The sequence below is a fragment of the Rattus norvegicus genome, chromosome 7 (genome assembly GCF_036323735.1).
Source record: "Rattus norvegicus strain BN/NHsdMcwi chromosome 7, GRCr8, whole genome shotgun sequence".
NCBI lineage: Eukaryota > Metazoa > Chordata > Mammalia > Rodentia > Muridae > Rattus > Rattus norvegicus.
The window spans coordinates 53,058,039-53,070,501 of record NC_086025.1 but is presented as its reverse complement, the minus strand read 5'-3'; the positions used below and the strand labels follow the sequence as shown (position 1 = coordinate 53,070,501).

General features: G+C 40.8%; 1 protein-coding gene across 1 annotated transcript in view; it reads left to right on the top strand.

Moving 5' to 3' along the window:
• Nucleotides 1-12,463, top strand: part of Lgr5 (leucine rich repeat containing G protein coupled receptor 5) — a 134,814-nt gene that overhangs the window by 37,463 nt on the left and 84,888 nt on the right. The window lies entirely within an intron of this gene.

Below are 12,463 nucleotides of genomic sequence, written 5' to 3'. Positions count from 1 at the left end.
GAAATGTGTGAGATCATTCTGGGTAAATTCTTTAACTTCCCCCCACCCCGAGTTCTATCTACTATGTAATTCAACCTTGACCTGAGAATAGTCCATCTACATAGAGGTTCTCAATCTGTGGGTCAGGACCCATTTGGGGGGGAGGGTCTAGTGACTCTTTGACAGGGTTCACCTAAGACCATCAGAAAACATGGATGTTTACATTACAATCGATAACAGTAGCAAAATTACACTATAAAGTAGCAATGAAAACGATTTTGTGGTTAGTAGTCACCACAACGTGAGGCCTATATTAAAGGGTCATGACATTAGAAAAGCTGAGAATCACCACCATAGAGGTACACTGCATGCTTCTAAGTAGTTTCTCAAAGCAATGGGACTTTACTGAAGAAATTATGGTCAGGAGGAGGAATGCTGGCATTGACCACGAAGATATCAATAGAATGCTGGATTCTTCTTGGCCTCAGGTAGAAAGAGCCTAAGTTAAGTTCCTAGAACAGTTGACTGATGGATCACTAACATGGTGATTCATCATCACAAGTCAGGACAGGATGGAGGGCACAGAACCAGAGGCAGTCTAGTCAAAGGGACTAGCTATTGACATGTAGATGAGCCCTCCCAGCCAAGACTCGAGCTTGCAGAGTGATTTGGGAAAGGAAATTCTGTTCGAAATTGAAGTCCCTAAGTATAAATAAGGAGCAAAATCATGGAATAAATAAATACACTGTGACTATTTTTAATCAGGCTGGCATGGACTGAGAAAATAAAACATTATACCTAAAACAGGAAGATATTTGAACGACTGGCTTGTGGTTTGAGCTTAAGAAATATATCAGGAAAAAAATAGCTGCTGTGTCTCAAGTGGCAGGGGGGCGGAGGGGAACTAAAAGCATAACCCAACAAAAGCAAAGAGAATGGGGGAAAAATTAGAAGGGATGGGATGTGTTAACAAATTTGTAAAGTGTGTTAGCAGAGAAAATGGCTTGGAGTGAGTCAACAAACACTGAGAAACTCTAGAAAAGGTCCTTTCTAGGGCCAGGACACCATTGAAATTAGGAGGGCCATTGGAAGGGAGCAGATGAACATATCCTTTAGTTCATCCAGCCGGGTAGCCATCTTCTCACTAGCTACACACTCCATATAAGCAATAACCCTGGTAGAAGACTAGGAATGTAGACACTAAGAGTGACCCCCTACAGACTTGGACAAATTGTTGAAACACGATGGCTGTCTCTTCGCAATGAGAATCAAAGGAAGAAGGGTGATACTGAGGCTTTCATTTTGGTGTTCGATTTTTTTTATTATAAGGTTTATAATTATTTTAATAAAATATGTATTAGTTTATATATATGATCATTAGTTTATATATATGATCATAATATATCATATTTGTTATGTGTAATTATATATATATATACACACACACATATTTGTGCCACTTCAGCTAAAGTAAAAATTTTAATTTATAAAAGTAAAAGGGGTTAGTGAAATGACCTAGTGGGTAAAGGAATTTGGAACATAGGTTTGATGACCTGGGTTCAATACCACAATCCCAGAACATGACAAGAGAGAAATGACTCCCAAGACAGTGGTCTTCTGACCTCTGACCTCTACCAGCCCACTGGAGGACCTGTGGACATATGTGCAAACACGGCCCCCACACATACGCTTAATTTTTAAAACAAGAAATAACGAAAGTTTCATATTGTTAGATCGCATATTTAAAATTAGACAGGGATATATACTAATGGATAACAACCTTATCATCCTTGATAAATTACTCCACTAACTGCCCTGGGTCGGCCACAGACAGCCGCACAGCTGTGCACGCCCCACGTCTAGGGCAGCTGGAATTGTCATGTATGCAGGCATTAGTGGTGCCTTTTCATCTGTAGTAAGCTTTGTGAACCTGATTTCTCATGGGGCAGCCCACTCCTCGTCTTCCCGGGTGTTTCAGTCTAAGAGTGAATATGCATTATGGACTCACTGCACATGGGTCCTTTTAGTCAAATTTACTCTAAACCGATGAGTGCTCCCTTCTCCCCCCCAGCCCACCTTCTCTCAGCTAACAGTTAATTACCCAGTTGAAGTGGCTCACGTTGACATTTTAGGTTCTGATTATATAGCTAACCAGGCTTTCCTATGAGAGTTTAAAGATTGTAATTTACATTGTCTTAAGCCTGGTAATTTATTGAACTGATGGCAATAAGTAATGCCTTTGGATGTTGCTAGATGCATCAGTGTGCCCCAGCTCTTGGGACAACTGTCAGCATAAAAGCAAACGTTTTGTAGCAGATGTTAAAAGGGGGACGAGTGTCTACAGACAGCAATGCCTTCAGCAAGCTACGCTATTGGCAGACAGCATGGAATCTCGTATGCCTCTCCAGTGAACTGCTCATCCCATCTTTTCACTGTGCGTGGGAGTTTTAGAAATCTCTCTTCTCTAGCTGTTGACTCTGCTCCCTCTACTGGAATCTGAGTTAAACAAAACCGAAAAATAGCTTTCTGAAGTCAAAGAACAAGGAAGAGAGTTAGGCTTCGAAGTTATCCCCACAGCACTCCTGAAAAGAGAATGCTTTTTCTTGCCCATTCTGAGTTACTAACAGTTGTTTCAGCTAAAAGGAAAGAAAGGCTTAACTTGAGTGCTTGGGTAGTTGAATATAATTCAAGGCTCATCTTGGAGCAGGTTGTTCTCTTGGAGAACTACATTTCTGAGTTCCTCCTTAAAAATCCTTGAAGAAATATACTCAGCAGTTATTTCCTGACCATTTCAAAAGAGCCCAGACTGTGCATTATAAATATTGCATTCACATCTTTCATGCCATTGAGGCAAGGATTGTAAAGATCTTCCATTTATTAAAAAAAATCCCTATTTTGGGGGAAATGCTTACATACCTTTGCAGGCTGACATATTACTCAACAGGAAAACTAAGACTGCACTCCATGACCCATTGGTTTAAAATACAGCTGCATTTTTTATCTTCTGCAGTCATTGGGAAAGTAATGCAAAGATTGGTCCACAAGCATCATTGTGTCCCCTTTCTATCAGTAATTCGTTATCTTTTTCAGTTAAACAGGTCAGCACGTACACTGAATGCAAAACTTGTCTTTTAGCCAATATGTGAAGAGAGCACAGGAAAGCACCAGTGTTCCCAAACATGTCTGCTGCATTATCCTTCAAAACTCAAAAACACAGTGATTCAAAAAAATGCTTCCTAGAAATAAGAAAGGAAAGAGTAAGAAAGGAGAACACAGCATCTACCACTAAAGAATATTTATTGAGCATTAGCTAGAAGCCATGCTAAGAGGTGGTGGTTTGGTACCACCACCACACTCCCCTGGCATCTAAGAAAGGAATACCGGAAGTATAGAATGGTATGTCTGCAAACTATTATAAATGAAAATAATCAGAGGGAAGGTGTAAAAAGAACCAGAGGCAGGCAACAGAACCTGAAACAATAAAAGGCAAGCTGTTTTAAACGGAAAGGCAAAGGACTTATCTTGGATAATGAAATTTAGGAAAGGAGGTATCTTGGTCACTGCTCTATGACCATGAAAAAACACCATGACCAAGCAACTCCTATAAAAGAAAGCATTTAATTGGGACGAGCTTACAGTTTCAGAGAGTTAGTCCATTGTCATCATGGCAGGCACCATAGCTGAAATCTGCAGTCTGATACGTAGGCAGAGAAAAGATTCTAGACTTGGCATGAACTTTTGAAACTTCAAGTCATACCCCCAATGAGAAGACACTTCCTCTAACAAGGCCACACCTCCTAATCCTTTCAAATAGTTCCAATTCCTGGTGACCAAGCTTTCAAATCTACGAGCCAGTGGGGCCCATTCTTATTCAAACCACCAAGAAGAGGACTGTCAATTGGCAGGGATAGTAGGATTACATGAGCACTGGGAATGGAGGGGAATGTGTAACAAGAGCCTGAGCAAGGAAAGGACTTGAGATTTAGGAACTGTGGTGTTGAGAATTGTCTTAGTCAGGGTATCTATTCCTCCACAAGCATCATGACCAAGAAGCAAGTTGGGGAGGAAAGGGTTTATTCAGCTTACACTCCACATTGCTGTTCATCACCAAAGGAAGTCAGGACAGGAACTCAAGCAGGTCAGGAAGCAGGAGCTGATGCAGAGGCCATGGAGGGATGTTACTTAATGGCTTGCTTCCCCTGGCTTGCTCAGCTTGCTCTCTTATAGAACCCAAGACCACCAGCCCAGGGATGGCACCACCCACATTGGGCTGGGTCCCCCCACCTTGATCACTCATTGAGAAAATGCCTTACAGCTGGGTCTCATGGAGGCATTTCCTCAAGGGAGGCTCCTTGAGACACACCAAACCAGCCAGTACAGGGATCACCAAAATGGAGCAACCAAGAGGACATGTGAGATGAGAGTGGAGTGGTAGGCAGGAGCCAATCATTCTCCGAGTCATACTCAGAGATCTGAATTTCACCCAAGAGCAAATTTCAATCTAGAGAATTTTAGGCAGTTCGGGGATTATCTGGTTCTGTCTTAGAATCTAATATAAATATTTTATTATATATTATATTTATTGCACTCTCACATTGCTGTTCATTACCAAAGGAATGTATTAAAGGAGTATAATATTTATAATAATATTTATTAAATATTATATTTAATATTAACATTCTATGAAGAGAGGCAAGAGTGGATGCAGGCAAGGAAGAGCACATGACATGGAGGAACAGGTAGGCTTAAGCTGACAGATGTAACCAAAGGGAGATGCTCTTGTGTCCACACCTACACCCTCATGGCATTTAACCTCAAGTGTCTCAAATCTGCACAGGAGCACCTGTGCCCGGATACAAAAAGCCCAGGACAATACTCTACATAGCCCTTGAAGAAAAGGCTCATTGGAAGTAGACTGTTTGTTTGGCTTCAGGACTCAGTGCAAGAGTAAAAGGCAGTTTGCTGGGGCTGGACCATGGACAGGATGGGCAAGTTTACAGGAAATAAAATCTAACCCAGAGAAAGGGACTGGACCATGAAGACTCCAGCTCAACTTCTCCAGCAAAGAAGAATGCTTCTAGAACCAGTCAGGGAGCAAGACGTTCCCACATTACCTCACTTACCCCTTACCACATCACTTTAAAGTAAGAAAGTCAGACACAAAAGCACAGGACTGACCAGTGACTTGGGATTTGTACTGTCAGTGGAGACTGAAATGGCTGGTTCTGTGTGTCAACTTGACACGAGCTGGAGTTATCACAGAGAAAGGAGCCTCCCTTGAGGAAATGCCTCCATGAGACCCAGCTGTAAGGCATTTTCTCAATGAGTGATCAAGGGGGGAGGGCCCAGCCATGGTGGGTAGAGCCATCCCTGGGCTGGCAGTCTTGGGTTCTATAAGAGAGCAAGCTGAGCGAGCCAGGGGAAGCAAGCCAGTAAGCAGGCCCCCTCCGTGGCCTCTGCATCAGCTCCTGTCTTCAAGTTCCTGCTCTGTGTGAGTTCCAGTCCTGACTTCCTTTGGTGATGAACAGCAATGTGGAGTGTAAGCTGAATAAACCCTTTCCTCCCCAACTTGCTTCCTGGTCATTATGTTTTGTGCAGGAATAGGAACCCTGAGTAAGACTGGTCTCTTTCTCAAATATGTCCTACATTGTCCTTCCATCATAAAATAGCTAGATTTCAGCATCCAGGCCCCTTTAGAAACCCTAGGAGGAAATAGGGTGATGTCAGTCAAATCTACTTTTTAAAAACCCATGGTTTCATTTTTTTTTTATTCTCGCATGTTTGTAAAGTTACACAACCCCAACGTCCATTTTAACGTACCATCTTCCTATTCATTTTAAGATTAGATGTCTCTCCCCTTAGAGGCTCTACCAGCATCATACGTACGTGTACACAGGCCAACTGCCATTTCTTCCAACACAGAACCACACTGTATTTATAACAGGGATCAGTACTTCATAATCACTCCCTCTTCTGCTTAGCAGTCCATTTGGTCAGCATGGAAACTACATATCCCAAGATCCCAACAAATGAGCTCAGTGATTAAGTTTTAGACAAGAGAATAGCGTTAGGGGTGATGTGTAACTTCATGTTCTCTTAAGTATAGATCGCCTTGCCTTGGACTTCTTGCTTGTTGAGTTGAAAATGTCAACAAACAGTGTAAACCTGCAGATAATAGCGGAGCAACTCGGAAACCTGGAGGTCCCCAGAGGTCCGCATTCACAGCAAAGCAGACTGACGCCACTCAATGGGCCACTCCTTGTACATATGGGGCTATCAAGTGAAAGAAAAACAAGCTGCCACTTTAAGATACTGTATTTTGGAGTATTTTTTGGTACAGAGACTTAGTCTAAGGTACAATCTTTCTAAAATTTTGTGCTATAATTCTTTTCAGAGTTGTAGATCAAATCCAGGCCGGAGCACTTGCTAATCAGGAGGCCTACTCTTTTTAATAATGATAAATAAGAGTCTTCAGAGGTGTTTCAGGATGTCGGCTGGACTATGGGGAAAACAAAAAGATTTCATCCCATTGGCCTGGAAGGGCCCCGTCATCGTAGCTTGTGGCCTGTGAAGTATTTTGGCACCTTGGTTATTATTCCGGATAGGAGATGCAATGAGGACTTCTGTCTGAATTTAATAAAATAGGTTTTTCGATGAACACTGAACACTTTGGAAGATTCTCTTTGAAGTGTTTCTGGGAAGCCTTTTCTGTTCCAATCGTATAGTCATTCGGTATAACCTCAAGCCCGGAATAACCTAACAGAGAGAGAGAGAGACCCAATAGTACAGCCCCAGAGTCACTCCCAGGATTATGTATACATCATATCTTTATAGCTTTATCAATATCTTTATGGCCCTTTGTGCTGCTCCTTTTCATTATCTAATTATAAAGTGATGAAATTATCTTCTGGAAGGATTTATGATCCCAAAAAAGAAACAGAGAAGATCCTTTTCCCCCCTCTTTTGTAAAAGGAGAAACTATTTGGATACATGATTTTCATTTTTTCTTGCAAAATTAATAGGTCGCCATGTGTGATTTGTGTCTGCTAGTTGAGCAATTCTTAACCAATGTTGACTCGGCCCCCCTGGGGACACTTACTTGGCAGTGTCCTCTGTTGTTCCTCTGGGGGCTACTATAACAAAGCGCCATAGGCTGAGTGATTTATGAAACAGGTCGAGTGCATCAGACTTCTGGAAGCTGGGTGTTCAAGAGACAGTCTCCACACAGCTGCTTCCTTCCGAAGGCCTGTGCTTCCACCGTTAACACAGTCCTCTTCTGTAGTGTCTATGCCAAGTTTTCCCATGTATGACAAGTGAAATTCATGATGGGCTAGAGCCCAGTAACTTCATTTTAACCAAATTGTGCTTTTAAGATCCTGACTCCAATTACAGTCACGTACAGAGCTTCTCTGAGGTAGAATTTCGATATGCAAATGTTAAGTGGACACACCCCACCAGGAAGAAAAATGCCTGGTTTTCACAACTGTAAAGGGTGTCATTGTTATCTGGAGCCAACAGTGTTGCAATTCGAAAGACACCCAGCTCACAACAAAGAAACTCCCTGTTTAAAATCTCACTAATATCAAAAGTAGCAAAAAGGTTGAAAATCCTTCCCTAGTTGCAAAATCAGTTACTTGATTGCTTGTCTACACAGAAATAAAACACATATTATACCTAAAGCAAGCATTAGAATATGAATCTTCGTTAGGACTCAGATATCCATTTTCAATGACCATACAGACAAGCTATCTTTGACAATAAGTTTCAGAGATGATTCTTGGGAGTCTAACACCAACCACATCCTGGCATTACTTCACCCCTAAAGTCCAATTTGCAATAATTCATAAGCGCAATACAAGTACTTTATATACTTTAAATTTCTAGACAAATAAATCAAAAGAAAAAGAAGCATGTAGAACTCATATATTCTCCAGGGGATAAAATATTAAACTAAGTTCAGCTAGACCAGGAAGAGGGAAAGAAGAATGACAGAGAACCTTGGCATTTGCTTTCCATCCCAGACAAGCAGGGAGCTCAGGATTCCGACTCCAGTTCCAGAATCTGGAGTTGACATGGGCCAGAGGATGCAAATTATGTTCAAGAAGAACCCAGGCCATCAATGATGGCAGACACCTGTAACTGATGCAACCAGGAGACTGAGATAGGAGGATTGTACCTTGGAAACCAACCAAGATTATACAATGTGTTTGAAGTTTGCCTTGGCTAGATGGGAGACCCCATCTTGATTGAATAAAAAAAGAAAGAAAGATGGGGAGGAGACGAAGAATGATATCCCAAGGCTATGTGGAAGCAGAGTAGATAGTCCAGAGTAGGGATCCAGGTAAGGATGCGGGCAGAGAAGTCAGGTCTTTCAGAGATACCACAAGTCATAAACAGGTTCAGAAAATTATAGAGACACTTTCCTGGGACAGTTACTTACATCCGCAGAACTTCTTAGAGTGAAACCAATCAGTTGTCTCTAAGGATCTAAATTTGAATTGTGCCAGGAAAAAACAGAAACTGTATTATGAATTCCAGCACATGGGATCCAGAGAAGGGCCAGTTAACCTAGAAAAACTACTTGTTATATATGTCTCTGTTTCTTCACCTGTGAAAAGGCCCCTTGTCCAGAAATGAATTGTGTGTATATGTGTGTGCATTTGTGTGTGTGTATGTATGAGGGGTACTTGGATATTATTAAATGTTGGATATTATTATTCTGGAAATGTGTCAAAGATATAGCCAATAGAGCTGCTAACCATTTAAATGAGAATGGACATAATATGAAAGAAAGAAGCCTGAGGCTTCTAGATCAGTTGATTGAGAGAATAAGGATGTATTAGTCTTGCTAAGAAAACACAAAGAGGAAACTGGGAAAAAAGAAAATACTGAGTTCTATTTAAAACTGTTGAATTTTGGTAATTTGTTTGTTAACCATATAGAAAAGTTCAAAAAAGCTATTGGAAAAACGGTCTGTATCTCAGGCAGAATGCCAAGGCTAGTGATCGCTCCCAATGTTAATTCCATGTGGCCAGATGTGGTGGTCTGAATAAAAATGGGCCCCATGGACTCATCTATTTGAATGCTTAGTCTCCAGGGAGTGGAACTATTTGAAAAGATTAGAAGGATTAGCAGATGTGACATTGTTGGAGTAGGTTTGGCCTTGTTAGGAAAAGCATGTCACTAGGGGTGGGCTTTGAGGTCTCAGAACCCCTTGCCTGAAGATCAGGATTTAGCTTTCAGCTGTCATGTTCCCTCCCTCAATGATAATGGACTGAGTCTCTGAAACTATAAATGAACCCCCTATTAAATGCTTTCTTTGATGAGAGATGCTTTGTTCTTGGTGTCTCTTCACAGAAATAGAAAAGTGACAGACAACAGATGATTTTGCCTATGAAATAAGCACATAGATGAAGAGGAAAAAAGCAGAGGAGACAGAGTGTCTATATCCTAGACCAGCATTTCTCAAAGTGTGGGTCATGAACCCTTTAGGGGGTCAAATGACCCTTTCACAGAAATTTATATTATGATTCTTAACATGAGAAAAAAATTGCAGTTATGACGTAGCAACAAAAATAATTTTATGATCATGGGTCACTAGAACATGAAGAACTGTATTAAAGTGTCACAGACATTAGGGAGGTTTAGAACCACTATCCTAGATGATTAGATTTTTGTGATGTGCTTGATAGCACAGTTCTTACAGAATTTATCAATACTACACTCACTTCAGGGAATACAAAATCACCCTTGAGAAGTTTTGAGAGATCCACAATTACTACAGAAACAGTCATCATGTATATAGAGAATCTCACTACACCTCCTACAATGTCCTCAAACTCATGATTTTCCTGCCTCAATTTCCTGAGTGCTAGTATGACAGACATTCACTGCCACCACTCAACTTTATGTTTAATATTGTTCTTGCTGTTATACTAACTTCAAACTTGCTTTTCTGTACCTCGTAGAATGTGACCATCATTAGTAATTTGCTGGCATAGATTTGGGGGGGAAAAACACACATCACAAATGCCCAACTAAATACTACTCTTCCTAACTAAAGTTTTCCTCTCAGGAAAGTATAGAGACATTTTTGCTGAACAATGTATAGAAACATTGTTCGGCACAAATGTTTCTATACATTGTTTCTATACATTGTAGGCTTCTGGATCTGTATTGAAAAAGATTGTTGGGGGGAGGGCGGCAATGTGGGGAGGATGGGGAAGAGAACACCCATAAAGAAGGAGAGGTGGAGGGATTAGGGGGATGTTGGCCCGTAAACCAGGAAAGGGAATAACACTCGAAATGTAAATAAGAAATACTCAAGTTAAAAAATAAAATTTAATTTAAAAAAAGAAAAAGAAAAAGATTGTTTTTCTGGTGGTGTTTTGTTGCTTGCTTGCTTACTTGCCTGTTCTGGTGGTTGGTTGGTTGGTTGATTGCTTGGTTGTTGGTTGTTGGTTGGTTGGTTGGTTGTTGGTGTTGGTTGGTTGGTTGGTTGTTGGTTGTTGGTTGGTTGGTTGTTGGTTGGTTGGTTGTTGGTTGGTTGGTTGGTTGGTTGTTGGTTGGTTGGTTGGTTGTTGGTGTTGGTTGGTTGTTGGTGTTGGTTGGTTGGTTGGTTGTTGGTTGGTTGGTTGGTTGTTGGTGTTGGTTGGTTGGTTGGTTGGTTGTTGGTTGTTGGTTGGTTGGTTGTTGGTTGGTTGGTTGGTTGGTTGGTTGGTTGTTGGTTGTTGGTTGGTTGTTGGTTGGTTGGTTGTTGGTTGGTTGGTTAGTTGGTTGGTGGTTGGTTGGTTGGTTGGTTAGTTGGTTGGTTGTTGGTTGTTGGTTGTTGGTTGGTTGGTTGGTTGTTGGTTGGTTAGTTGGGTTGGGTTGGGTTTGGCTTAGACTTCTTTTCTTTGGTTTACGTCCTTATTTTGTAAGTCCAATCTGAATATATGAGATTTCTAGGAATGTCATCTCCCCACATATAACTCGTTGTAACTAATTGTTCTCTTACCAGTCATAGTAACACAGATTTATACCTAGTCACATTAACTACCTCTATTCTTTTCTGTTAGAATGATAATATAATTTTTCAAGTGCACTTTGGGTTAATACTTAGTCCTTTTGAAGTTTCCGTTAAAATGATATTAAAATAGCCACTTAATAAGATACCAAGGCACAGGACACCTGATGCTAAATCTTTTTAAATTACCTTATAATTTTAAAAATGCCTCGAGAATTATAAATATTAATGAACCCTTACTGTTTTATCCTTTTCGTATCAGCATGGGCAAGAGACACAATTTCAAAACTCTCTAAGAGATTCCCCCACAGGGGCTGGAGGGATGACTCACTGGTGAAGAGCAAACACTGCTCCAGAAAAGGACCTGAGCTGAGTTCCCAGCAACCCCATCGGGCAGCTTGTAGTCTCGTATAACTCCAACTCCAGAGACTGATACCACTGGCTTCCCCAGGCGATTGCACTCATGTGCACATAATCAAACACAGACACATAATGCAAAATTTAAAAAAATCTTAAAAAAGAGATTCTTTTAATAATATGTAAAAAAGATATAATCCTTACAATGTGCCAGGCCAGATTTGAGGTAATTTACATATGGCAGTGTAATCCTATCTCACAACTTTATGGAATAGGATTTGTCATTACACGAAGGAGAGGGCTGAAGTCAGAAAATGGCCAAGGACTTGCTCAAGATTGCTCAGCTCTCGTAAAGCAGATGAAAACTCTTAACGCACACTGTCAGCTTAGAGCCTAGGAGATGTAATGTTGGGCGAGGAAGGAATGCTCTCCTCTTTACAACTCAATATGTACTGACTTATAAGAATAAGTAAGTGTGTTTTACCTCCAATTTGAAAGTCATCCAGTAAAACCAAATGTTCTGCTGGAACTTTGAAAGGCTTTTATGCTGCCAGTTAGGTCACACTCAGAGAATATTAACTCTACCAGGGGAATGTCAATTAAAGCTGCAGTCAGCTAGTGTTGACTGCCAAAGTGACAAAAATAGTCAAGAGAAAGCACATCAGTCTTTGTGGCAGCAAAAAGATACAATTAGAGGTGAAGTAGTGAGTGTCCTCATAAACTATTTGATAGGGTAATAAAGCCATGTGATATTGTTAAATAAAATACAAGCACACAAAAATCAAACCATTTCATTCCTATTTGTATGCCCAACTGAAATGTCTATAAAGGGAAATAGACATGTAAATGTATATCTACATTTTTTTTTGAGATAGGGTTTCTCTGTGTAGCCCTGGCTGTTCTGGAATTCACTCTGTAGACCAGGATTTGAACTCAGACATCTGCCTGCCTCTGCCTCCCTAGTGCTGAGATTCAAAGCATACACCATTACCTCCCAGCTTATAAATGTGTGTGTGTGTGTCTGTGTGTCTGTGTGTCTGTGTGCCTGTGTGTGTTTATAGACCAAACATTGCCCCCTCTGAGTCTGTTGTGGTAAATAAAAATCGGACCGAATGGTTCCAA